Below are 12,140 nucleotides of genomic sequence, written 5' to 3' on the forward strand. Positions count from 1 at the left end.
CAGGACTTCCAGTACCCTGTTGAACAACTGGGAGAGTGGACATCCCTGTCGTATTCCTGACCTTAGGGGCAAAGCTCTCAGTTTCTCCCCATTAAGGACGCTATTAGCTGTGGATCTTTCATATACAGCCTTTATGATGTTGAGTTACAGTCCTTCTATCTCTACTTCCTTGATGGTTTTTACCAAGAAAGGATGCTGTATTTTGTGAAATGCTTTTTCTGCATCTATTAAGAGGATCATATGGTTCTTATCCTTTCTTTTATTAATGTGGTGGGTCACATTGATTGATTTGCGAATATTGAACCAGCCCTGTAGCCCAGGAATAAATCCCACTTGACTGCGGTGAATGATTCTCTTAATGTACTGTTGGATTCAATTTGTTAGTATCTTATTGAAAATTTTTGTATCCATGTTCAGCAGGGATATTGACTGTATTTTGCTTTTTTTAGTGGGGTCTTTGTCTGGCTTTGGTATCAGAGTAATCCTGGACTCATGGAATGAATTTGGGTGTTTTTCTTCCATTTGTATTTTTTGGAACAGTTTGAGAAGAATACATACAAACCTCTCTTTAAATGTTTGGTAGAATTCTCCTGTGAAGGCATCTGGCCCTGGACTTTTTGGCTGGGAGATTTTTGATTACTGATTCAATTTGTTTTCTCGTTATCTGTTCAAGTTTTCCATTTCTTCCTGTTTCAGTTTTGGTAGTTTTTATGTTTCTAGGAATCTATCCATTTCTTCCAGGTTGTCCAATTTGTTGGCATATATGTTGTCTTATAATTGTTTGTATTTCTATAATGTTGATTGGTATTTCTCCTCTCTCATTTGTGATTTTATCTACTTAGTCCTTTCTCTTTCCTTTTTTTATGTTTATTTATTTATTTTTGAGAGAGAGAGGGAGGGTAGCAGGGAGGGGCAGAGAGAGAGGGAGAGAGAGAATCACAAGCAGACTCTGCAGCAACGACGCAGAGCCCAACATGGGGCTTTGACTCACAGACTGTGAGATCATAACCTGAGCCAAAATCAAGAGTCAGACACTTAACTGACTGAGCCACCCAGACTCCCCTCTCTTTTCTTTTTGATAAGTCTGGCTAGGGGAGTTATCGATTTTATTAATTTTTTTCAAAGAACCAGTTCCTGGTGCAAATGATCTCTTCTATTTTTTTATATTCTATATCATTTATTTCTGCTCTGATCTTTATTATTTTCCTTCTTCTGCTGACTGTTGGTCTCATTTATTGTTCTTTTTCTAGCTCCTTTAGGTTAAGGTTAGGTTATTTATTTGAGATTTTCTTGCTTCTTGAGATAGGTCTGTATAGCTACGTATTTCCCTCTTGGGACCACTTTTGCTGCATCCCAAAGGTTTTAGACCTTTGTTTTTTCATTTTCATTTGTCTTCTTTGATATCCTGGTTAAACCATTCATTTCTTAGTAGCGTGTTATTAAACCTCCATGTAATTGTGGTCTCTCCAAATTTTTTCTTGTGGTTGACTTCAAGTCTCATAGCATTGTGATCATAAAATATGTATGGTATGATCTCAATCTTTTTGTACTTGTTGAGGCCTGATTTGTGACCCGGTATGTGATCTATTCTGGAGAATGTTCCATGTGCACTTGAAAAGAATGTGTATTCTGCTGCTTTAGGATGAAATGTTTTGAATATATCTGTTAAGCCCATTCAGTCCAGTGGGTCTTTCAAAGCCATTGCTTCCTTGTTAATTTTCTGCTTAGATGATCTGTCCATTGTTCTAAGTGGGGTGTCAACGTCCCCTACTATTATTGTGTTATTATCAGTGAGTTGTTTTATGTTGGTTATTAATCATTTTATATGTGTGGGTACTCCAATGTTGTGGACATAAATATTTATAATTGTTAGATATTCCTGTTGAGTAGATCTCTTTATTAGGATACAGTGCCCTTATTCATCTCTCCTTACAGTCTTCTGTTTAAAATCTAGTTTGCCTGATATAAGTGTAGCTACTCTTTCTTTTGATGTCCATTTGCATGATAAATGCTCTTCCATCCGCCCGCTTTCATTCTGCACGTGTCTTTAGATCTAAAATGGATCTCTTATGGGCAACATATAGATGGGTCTTTTTTTTTATCCATTCTGACACCATATGTCTTTTGATTGGAGTATTTAGTCCATTTGCCTTTAGAGTAATTGATAGACATGTATTCAGTGCCATTATATTACTTGTTTTGCTATTGTTTCTGGAGATTTTCTCCATTCCTTTCTAGTGTCTGTCATTTTTGCTCTTTCCTTTCCATACAAAGCATCCCCTTGAATAGTTCTTGCAGGGCTGGTTTTTGTTTGTCTGGGAAACTATTTATCGCTCTTCTATTCTGAATGAAAGCATTGCTGGATAGAGTATTCTCGGCTGCAGACTTTTCCCTTTCGAAAAGTTGAATACATCCTGCCATTCCTTTATGGCCTGCCAAGTTTCTGTGGAGATGTTTGCTGCTAGCCTTAGGCATCTTCACTTGTAAGCTAGGGACTTCTTTTTTCTTAGTGTTTTTAGGATTTTTTCTTTATCACTGTATTTTGCAAATGTAACTACATTATGTCTTGCTGTTGGTCTGCTTTAATTGATTTTGCTGGGAATTCTCTGTGCCTCCTGGATCTGGATGTCTGTGTCCTTCACCAGATTAGGGAAGATTTTAGCTATAATTTCCTCAAATAAATTTTCTGCCCCCTTTTCTCTCTCTCCTCTTTCTGAGACTCCTATGATATGAATGTTATTATGTTTGATGGAGTCACTGAGTTACCGAAGTCTACTCTTGTGTTCCATAATTCTTCTTTCTCTCTTTTGTTCAGCTTCGTTATTTTCCATGATTCTATCTTCTGTATCATTTATTCATCCCTCTGCTTCTTCCATCCTTGTGATCATTACATCCTGACTGTTTGGAATCTCATTTTTGTATTTTTCATTTCTGACTGTTTTTTAAATCTTTTATCTCTGTAGTAAAGGCCTCCCTGAAGTCTTCCATTTTTTTTTCTCAAGCCCAGGAAGTATCCTTATGATTGTCGCTTTAACTTTGGGATCAGGCATATTGCTTATATCGGTTTTGATTAGATCTTTGGCCATGGCCTTATCTTGTTCTTTCTTTTGGAATGAATTCTTCTGTCTTTGCTTTTTGTCTAGGTCTCTGTCTTCTCTGTGTTCGAAAAACCTGTTATGTTCCCTGCTTCTGAGAGTCATGGGTTTATGACGAAGAGGTCATATAATGTCTAGGACTTGGTGTGTCAAGGACTATCCCTGGTGTGTACTGTGTGTGTTTTGGCTGTTCTATCCTTCGGGTGGGTCATCTGCAGAGGCTCTCCTTGCCTATAGGGTACAGTGTGCCTTGGCCAAAGTGTGATGACTTTTAACTAGGCATGCTCTGATCTACTCGTTAAAAGAGACATAATGCTACTTCCTCTAGAACTGAAGCCTTGCAGAACTCTATGGTCAGTAGACATGGTCCATTTGAGGGAGGGGGTTTGTGCTGGTCATCTGGAGAAGGAGTCCGCTGCACTGGTTCTCAGGCACACTTGCCCTAGTAAAGAAGCACCTGCAGAGCTCAGGGGGATGGGGCTTGGTGTAAGCAGGTTAGACCATCACTTCTGGCACTCTACAGCTTACTGAAGTTAGTTTATGCTGAGGAGCGATTGAGGAAAATGGTGCCAGCCTGCTCCTTTGTCTTGGTAGAGGGGAGTCCATGCTTGCTTCTCTCAGGGAAGCACTTCCAAAGGAGAGAATAATTTCCCTTCATGCATCACAGGCATTTTTCCAATTGCTCATTTCACACTGTCTGTCTCTGGGTCACTTGACTCTCTGGATTCGCACAGTGCACTTTGGGTTCCATCCAAGCAAATCCTGCTGACTTTTAAAACTTCAAGCTCTGGGGCGCCTGGGTGGCGCAGTCGGTTAAGCGTCCGACTTCAGCTAGGTCACGATCTTGCGGTCCGTGAGTTCGAGCCCCGCATCGGGCTCTGGGCTGATGGCTCAGAGCCTGGAGCCTGTTTCCGATTCTGTGTCTCCCTCTCTCTCTGCCCCTCCCCCGTTCATGCTCTGTCTCTCTCTGTCCCAAAAATAAATAAACGTTAAAAAAAAAAATTTTTTAAAAAAAAAAAACTTCAAGCTCTGTGGTGGGGACGTGTGCTGAACTTCTGGCGGGGGGTGGGCGGGGAGGTCTCACCATGCTGGAACAGATGCAGGTCTGACTGAGAAAGACAGTTGCACCATAGTGCAGGTGCATGGGTTTTGGAGCAAGCAGGCTAAAGAGTGATATCCGGGTTAGCAGTCCTCAGCAGGTACCTCTACGACTATGCTGAGGGGCGGGGAAGCATAATGGCACCCGCAGGTTCTTTTGTCCCCAGAGAAGCAATGCTACCTCTCACAGATGCACTTCAAGAAGAGCAAACAGTCTGTCCACATGGGCCTTAGGCGATCCTCAGATGGCACCCTCTACCCCTGGGGTCGTTTGCCTGCCTGCTCTTCAGGAGCGGGTCCGCGTCCTCAGGTCTCTATCCCAGCCAAGCCCACAGACTTTTAAGCCTCCAGTGTTTGAATCCTGCTGGTTGCAAAAACTCATGAAGACTGGACCCTCTCGTTCTTCCAGTCAATGGCTTTGGGGAAGTATTCTCGTGTGATCCTGTGTGTGCTCCTCTCTCTCTCTCTCTCTCTATCTCTTTCTCTCTCCCTCTCTTTCTCTCTCTCACCTCTCTCTGTGACCAGGGCTCCCTCCCCTCCGCAGCACCCATGATCCATCTCTCCCCCAAACAACATCTCTGTACGTCCTGCCTTCCTTGATGCGGCTTCTTCTCTCCCTCTTCTTGTGCAGTTTGTCCTGTCATACTCAGGTCGGTTTTATGAACGTTCGGAATGTTTGATAGTTATCTAGCTCGGCTCTCGGGATGAGATGAGCCTCGGGTCCTCCTACCATGCTGCCTTCTTCCTCCAGTGGCTGCTTCCTGACTCTCAGAGGCTTCAGCCTATTCGAGCCTCGCAGGCATTTTTTATGACCCACTCCAAAGGGCAGAAGGAGAAGAGTTTCTTCTTCTAAGACAGACAAGGCAAAAATTCGTGGGTAGGAAATCTTGGCAGCTTTGCCCGGGGCCCAGGCAGCTCAGCCCAGGCAGGGGCTCCTCCTTGTGGGTTTGGGAGAAGATCACACTGCTAAGCAGCAGAAAGTCTCAGATGGAAAGAGCAATGATACCTGGGCTGTAGATTAAAAGTGGGCACAAGGTCACCAGGCGTGCTGGGCTTGACTCCACCACAAGGCCTTCTACCCAGACCTTCAGGTTGCTCATCACACACCAGCCAGATCACCCTCCCAAGTTGGACAGCTCAGTTAAGCCACTTTTCCTTTGAGAAAAGAAGCCACGCAAAGCCGTGGAGGAGATCACGGACAAAACACCTCACTCTGCTTACCCCACGATGCTACTAAGTTGATATCTAAATTGTCACTCTTTTAAGCCTGAAAACGGAGTGTCAGAAAGCCCTTGCTGTCCTTGTGCTCCGAGAGGATACCAGAGGGTGACACTCTTGAGTCGAGGAGCAAGAGATTCAAAGGCAGAAACAAGGAAATTATTAACCACAGAGACACGAGCACCCGTCCATCCCCAGGTATATCATTAGCAAACATTTCCGGGGCAAAATTCGGAGCTCTTCACACATGCAAAACAGAGAGTGCTCTCCCATACAATAAGCTAAAGACACATTCACTCAGTCCTGCTTTTCCACCAGATAATCTTTGTTGACATTCATGTATGATAACGGTGGCGAAGTCTCATGCCTGCATCTCTGTTCACTGAAAAGGTCACAGTTAGCTGTGGTCGCAGTTACTGAGATGGACCCAGAGGACACCTAGTGTGGCGCGTCTGTGGAGGTTTTGTATAAAGGTAATAAAAAATTAAACAAGAGGATTCACTTTCGTGAGTAGTCGCATAGGTTCCCAAATATAACTTTTATAAAGCAGGCAAAAATACAACTGCCAGATACTTGTCATCACATTCAGAAAAATACCATTTGTAAAAGAGAACTAACAGTATTCAGTCTTTAAAAGGGGCGCCTGGGTGGCGCAGTAGGTTGAGCGTCCGACTTCAGCCAGGTCACGATCTCGCGGTCCGGGAGTTCGAGCCCCGCGTCGGGCTCTGGGCTGATGGCTCGGAGCCTGGAGCCTGTTTCCGATTCTGTGTCTCCCTCTCTCTCTCTGCCCCTCCCCCGTTCATGCTCTGTCTCTCTGTGTCTCAAAAATAAATAAACGTTGAAAAAAAATTAAAAAAAAAAAAAAAAGGAAAATATCAAACAGGGCCTTGTGCATGAAAGATAACCCTGCATCAGAGAATCAAGTTTAGGCCAAAACACTGGATTTTAGAACTGCTACTCATATATAATCTTTGAGGAAACTTCTGGGTGTCAGACTGTGGTAATTATTAACCATTAACCGGAGCAAATGCTTAGATAGTCCCTCGGGGATACGTTTCCTAAGCTGCAGCCACGTTTTCCTTTGTGACCTTGTGTAAGATATTTACATCCTTGTAAGTTCAATTTACCCAAATGTGAAGGAGGTGCAGGACAGGTTCTTGAAAACTCCAAGAAAGAAGGAAAAAGAGCTCAGGAAGTTCTCAACAACGTGCCTGGCGGTTCGAGAATAATCCCGATCTTAGCTATTCTCTTTTCAACTCAGCCACGAGCCACAGTTTTCCCTGAGACAAGTGTGGGCCAAATTTTTCCATTTTTAATAAGGATAGCACCTTGACAAACGTATTAGCAACAGAGAAAGAAGGATTTAACCCTTGCAAATAAAGATCGTGTCAAATTCTTTTTTTTTAATTTTTTTTTTTAATGTTTACTTATATTTGGGAGACAGAGACAGACAGATAAGTATGAATGGGGGAGGGGCAGAGGGAAAAGGAGACACAGAATCCGAAGCAGGCTCCAGGCTCTGAGCTGTCAGCACAGAGCCCGATTCGGGGCTCGAACCTACGAACTGTGAGATCATAATGTGAGCTGAAGTCGGACGCTTAGTCGACTGAGCCACCCAGATGCCCCAAATCGCATCAAATTTTTATTACAGCTTTGCAGATTTCAGAGCACATTGACTAGCCGAATTTCAGTATAGATGTGTGTGTGTGCTTATTCCAAAAAACCTGAGATGGACAAGTAAATCCAATAATTCAGAGGAATGATTCACCTCTTATTCATTGCTGATGTTTCTGAAAAGCTCAACTATTTAAGCAAGTAGGGAGCTAGCTAGAACACCCATTCAAGGAGCATGCATACACACACACACACACACACACACACGACAAAAACACAGACACTTTTTTTTTTTTTTGCCTTGGGTGTTTTTATAACAAGCTTTATGACAATCTTCATAGAAGAGCCACTAAAGACTGCAGTTTATCTCAGAACTACGCAGTTTTGCCCTGCTTTGTATTTCATTCCTCTTCAGGCATTCACAAGCTTGGTTAAGCTGCCGAAGCAATTTTTTCCCATTGTTAGAAGAGAAGGTGAGAACGCTACGACCCAAGACCCCTCCCTTAATTATTAGGAGGCGTAAAATGACTTCATTTTGTTTACAGTAAAAACGCAGTCTAGGCTTTATGCTCCAAAGACCGTGGGAGTCTTAGAGTCAGAAGCGTTTCAGTACCACCTGACATGGTCTACCCCAGAGCATACAGCTTAGACAGAATCCGGGTTCAACTAAGATGCTATCTAAGCCACTGGCTTCCAGCAGGTTCACTAGTCTGTTTATTTATTTATTTATTTATTTATTTATTTTTCAACGTTTATTTTTATTTTTGGGACAGAGAGAGACAGAGCATGAATGGGGGAGGGGCAGAGAGAGAGGGAGACACAGAATCGGAAACAGGCTCCAGGCTCCAAGCCATCAGCCTAGAGCCTGACGCGGGGCTCGAACTCACGGACCGCGAGATCGTGACCTGGCTGAAGTCGGACGTTTAACCAACTGCGCCACCCAGGTGCCCCTCACTAGTCTGTTTAATAACCATCCTCACTAGGGGCACCTGGGCGGCTCAGCTGGTTAAGCGACCGACTTCGGCCTAGGTCACGATCTCTCCCTTCCTCAGTTCGAGCCCTCCGTGGGGCTCTGTGCTGACAGCTCAAAGCCCGGAGCCTGCTTCGGATTCTGTGTCTCCCTCCCTCTCCGCCCCTCCCCTGCTCACGCTCTGTCTCTCAAAAGTAAATAAACATTCAAAATAATAATAATAATAATAACATCCTCACTACCACTAGCTCTCCAAGTACCCAGGAATTTTGGATTTCAACTTTAAGAATTGTTGGTTGTATCCTCTCTGACTGCAGAAAAACACTAGGATCGAATGAGAAACTTTTGGAAACGCAACCAGAGGAACGTTGGCCGTCGGAAAGGAACCGAAAAGGGAAGTCCTGCCCCTCCGTGGGAGGAGCAGGAATCCTAAGAAAGACCAGCAGAGGCTAAAGTCTTGACATTTGCAGGTAACAGGGTGAGGGAGTAAAGCAGGTGGGAAGAGAGGCAAAGGAGATTTGGGGACTAACCCTAACAGTCTAGGAAAACCGGCACAATGGAATGAGAAATGTAATCAACCAAATGTAATCAATGTCATCAATTAATGTATGGAAGCCAGTGCTCACAGGAGGGTCGTATACACCCAAGGTTATGAAATTTTTAAGGAAAATTAGTGGAAGCTCTATGTCACTCTTACTTCTTCTGCCTCCTTTTCCCCTTTGACACCTGACAGGCCAGAGCTCTGTCTGAAAACTGTACCCAGAGCAGAGACTGGAATTTGGACACACCTTGGTATTCCTTCTCCTTGAGAAAATTTATATTAAACACTTCGGGACAAGGGCTCCTGGCTGGCTCAGTCGGCGGAGCATGTGACTCTTGATCTTGAGGTTGTGAGTTCGAGCTCCATGTTGAATGTAGAGATTACTTGAATAAATATGTTTAAAACCCACTTTTGGACAAAGATTTAACATATTCTTTTTCTTTTTCTTTTCTTGGGGGAATAGGGACACAGGGGAGAGGCAGAGAGAGAGAGAGAGAGAGAGAGAGAGTCTTAAGCCAGCTCCACACTTAGTGCAAAACGCAACACGCGGCTCCATCTCACGACCCTGGGATCGTGACCTGAGCTGAAGTCAAGAGTAGGCCACCCAGCCAGTAGCTCTGCTACCCAGGCACCCCTAATACATTATCTTTAAAAGATCTATTCTTCCTCCAGCCCTACAGATATGGGAGAATCATTCCTTTTTTTTTTTTTTTTTTTTTTTTTTTTTTGCCTTTTCCAGGGGTGTGATTGATGTGGTAAATGTTAGGTCTAACTGAAATGATGGGTCTCAAATATGCCCTTTAGGCTCCGCACTCAAATGACAGCAATCAGGAACCAAACCAGGCCTGCACTATGATAGGTTTGAACAAAGGAAGTATAGCAATATCTCGTACATGCCTTTATTTTCATTCATCTCTTGAGAACTCTAGAAAAGGGACTTGATGAGACAATGTATGCTTTCACCAGGCCATTTTTATGTATTGTCATAGCAGACAATGTAATCACATTACATCCATTGGGGTTTTGAAGCAATGATGAATATTTACAGACTTGAAGCAATTTGGAACAATAGAGGGTAACGTCACGTCTTGTTTACGTCGTGATGTGTCTCTTTGATGCTCTGTAGACGGGATGAAAATGGTACTTTCAAAAATAATTTTGGACTTGTTTGTCTCACATGAAAACACCACCGTTCTTCGTCTCCTAACCACTTGTTACTTATTATGAACCTGGTTCTCACTCACATCAGTCACAAAGCCGGATTGTTGCACCCCTTCCCCAGATGGCTTCCAGGAAAGCCACAGAACATCCCACCTCGCACATTGCTAGCGAGAGGATGTCACCGGTGTGTGTATGTTTGCTGCCTGAAGGGATCCAGAATACGCCACTGTGGCATAACGATCATCTGGAGAGGAAGACCTTTGAGAATCAACAAATACAGGGGTGCCTGGGCGGCTCAGTTGGTCAAGTGTCTCACTCTTGATTTCAACTCAGGTCACGATCTCATGGTTTTGAGTTGGGAGTCCCGCAGTGGGTTTTGCGCTGGGCATAGAGCCTGCTTAAGGTTCTCTGTCTCTCTCTGTCTCCCTGTCTCTCTCTCTCTCTCTCCCTCGGTACCCCTTCCCCCTACTCGCGTGCTCGTACTCCCATTCTCTCTCTCAAAAAGAATAAAAAACAAAAACAAACACAGGAAGAGCTGTGTGTGTGTGTGTGTGTGTGTGTGTGTGTGGTTTCCTGGACCCCACTTATTTGCCTAAAAGCAGAGTCTCCCAAAAGAACTCAACTGTCACAAATCCCCTCCCCGGGAGTTTCCCGACCAGGAAGACAGAGTCTTATCACCAGAGGAGTCAGCGCTGGCATAAGAAATCTCCTAAACAGACATTGTCATAAAACTATCCCATCTTTCAACTGTTCTCCTTAGAGAGCATTTATCTACCCTAAAAGTCATTTTCGTTCCCATAAGTGTCCTTTCTCCGCTCTCCTTCCCCTAATAAGATGGTCTATAAAGCCCCAAGTTCTAGCTGCCTCTTTGAGCCTCATTTTCTGTGAGATTCCATATATTTTATGTCAATGAACTTTGTCTTTTCTCTTCCTAATCTGTCTCTAATCAGTTTCCATTGAGGTCCCCCAATTCCGAACCTGAGAAGGTAGAGGAAAAGTTTTTCCTCCCTGACAGACCCAAGAACTACCTCCATACAGACACTGAGTATCAGATCCAAATTTCTCCATGATATTAAAGACCGTTTATCATCTCCCCCTGCCCTACTCAACCAGCCAAATTCATTACTTCTTCCCAAGCATAGACTCTTGATTGAATAGAGCCACTCATATTTTTGTTGGTCGACATACATCCATCTTCCCTTGTAGACTGTGTGTTAACCTGGAAAGAGTTTGCAAGAAGAAGCAAACAAACGTTTAAGATTAAGGACTTGCAATTCCTCGAACATAGATCCAGGAAAATACCCAAATAGTGTTCCCACCTATATGGTGAAAGCAATGGGTTGAGGAAAAGAAAGGAGAGGTGGGGGGCAATTATATGAGTTGAAAAAAAAATTTTTTTTTAAAGTTTTTCTCGGAGTGTTAACAAACTATGCTACTCTGAGTTAGGTGCTGATGGTCTGCTGCTTTTATTTTCAGAAAGTTCACAACAGATTAGGACATCTGTCCTCCTGCTGACTTCTCAAATGACTGCTTAAAACAACTGCCCTTTAGCCCAATCCAAGGGTCATGGCCCACTTCAAACAAAGATGGGGAGGACAGCTTTCTCTGGAGTGGCATCTCCAGCCCTGTTTCAAAATGGCTCCAGTCATGTCTCCTTTTTTCCACTTGAATACCACATAATAATATCGAAGCTTTTAGGAGGCCATCACCGCACACGTCATGAGGTTGAACAGAGGCTAGGTGCTTATTAAATACTTGTCACTTATGAAATAATCAGTGAGTTGGTTGCCTGTTGGCTGGTTTTAGTAAAACAAGCTAAAGTTGGATGACCAGACTCTCCAGACAAAAAGCCATCTCTAGTTGCTTAAACAGGACATAATGTTCGTCTCCAAATGAAGATACCACAAAAATAACATGAACAATAAATTATAATTACTAACTAAAGCTCTATGGTCAAATCTACCTTGGAAAAGAAATGAGGACTTTTATCATCTAAGACTGACAGGATAAACTTTGATTTTTTAAAATGTCTTCATAGGATTTAAATCTAAAAAAAATCATTTATGCAATCTATTTAAAAAAATAAGTATGCAGATGGTGATGTCAAATTTACTCCAAGAAATCCGATGAAGCAAATTTGGGAGTACTTAGGTAATTTCTCTGAATTTCTAGGACATGTGAGACTCTTTTCATACTTCCCTTTTTAAAAACAGCGTTGGCAAACAGGACAGTGGAGGCATTCCCACATAGTTCCAGTAGTTTCCATCTTTTTTGATAAGAGCCTTGAGCTCATTGCTTTCTGGGCACAAGTGCTCAAGTTAAAAAAAAAAAAAAGCATGGGAAGAACTATCTTGGGCTAACACAGGTACAGACAGTACAGAGATATTTAAAAATCTGCCTAATTTCTAAATTGGTTGTAGGACTAGAATGTAGGACAGGTCTT

Source organism: Prionailurus viverrinus, chromosome A1, assembly GCF_022837055.1.
Source record: "Prionailurus viverrinus isolate Anna chromosome A1, UM_Priviv_1.0, whole genome shotgun sequence".
Lineage (NCBI taxonomy): Eukaryota > Metazoa > Chordata > Mammalia > Carnivora > Felidae > Prionailurus > Prionailurus viverrinus.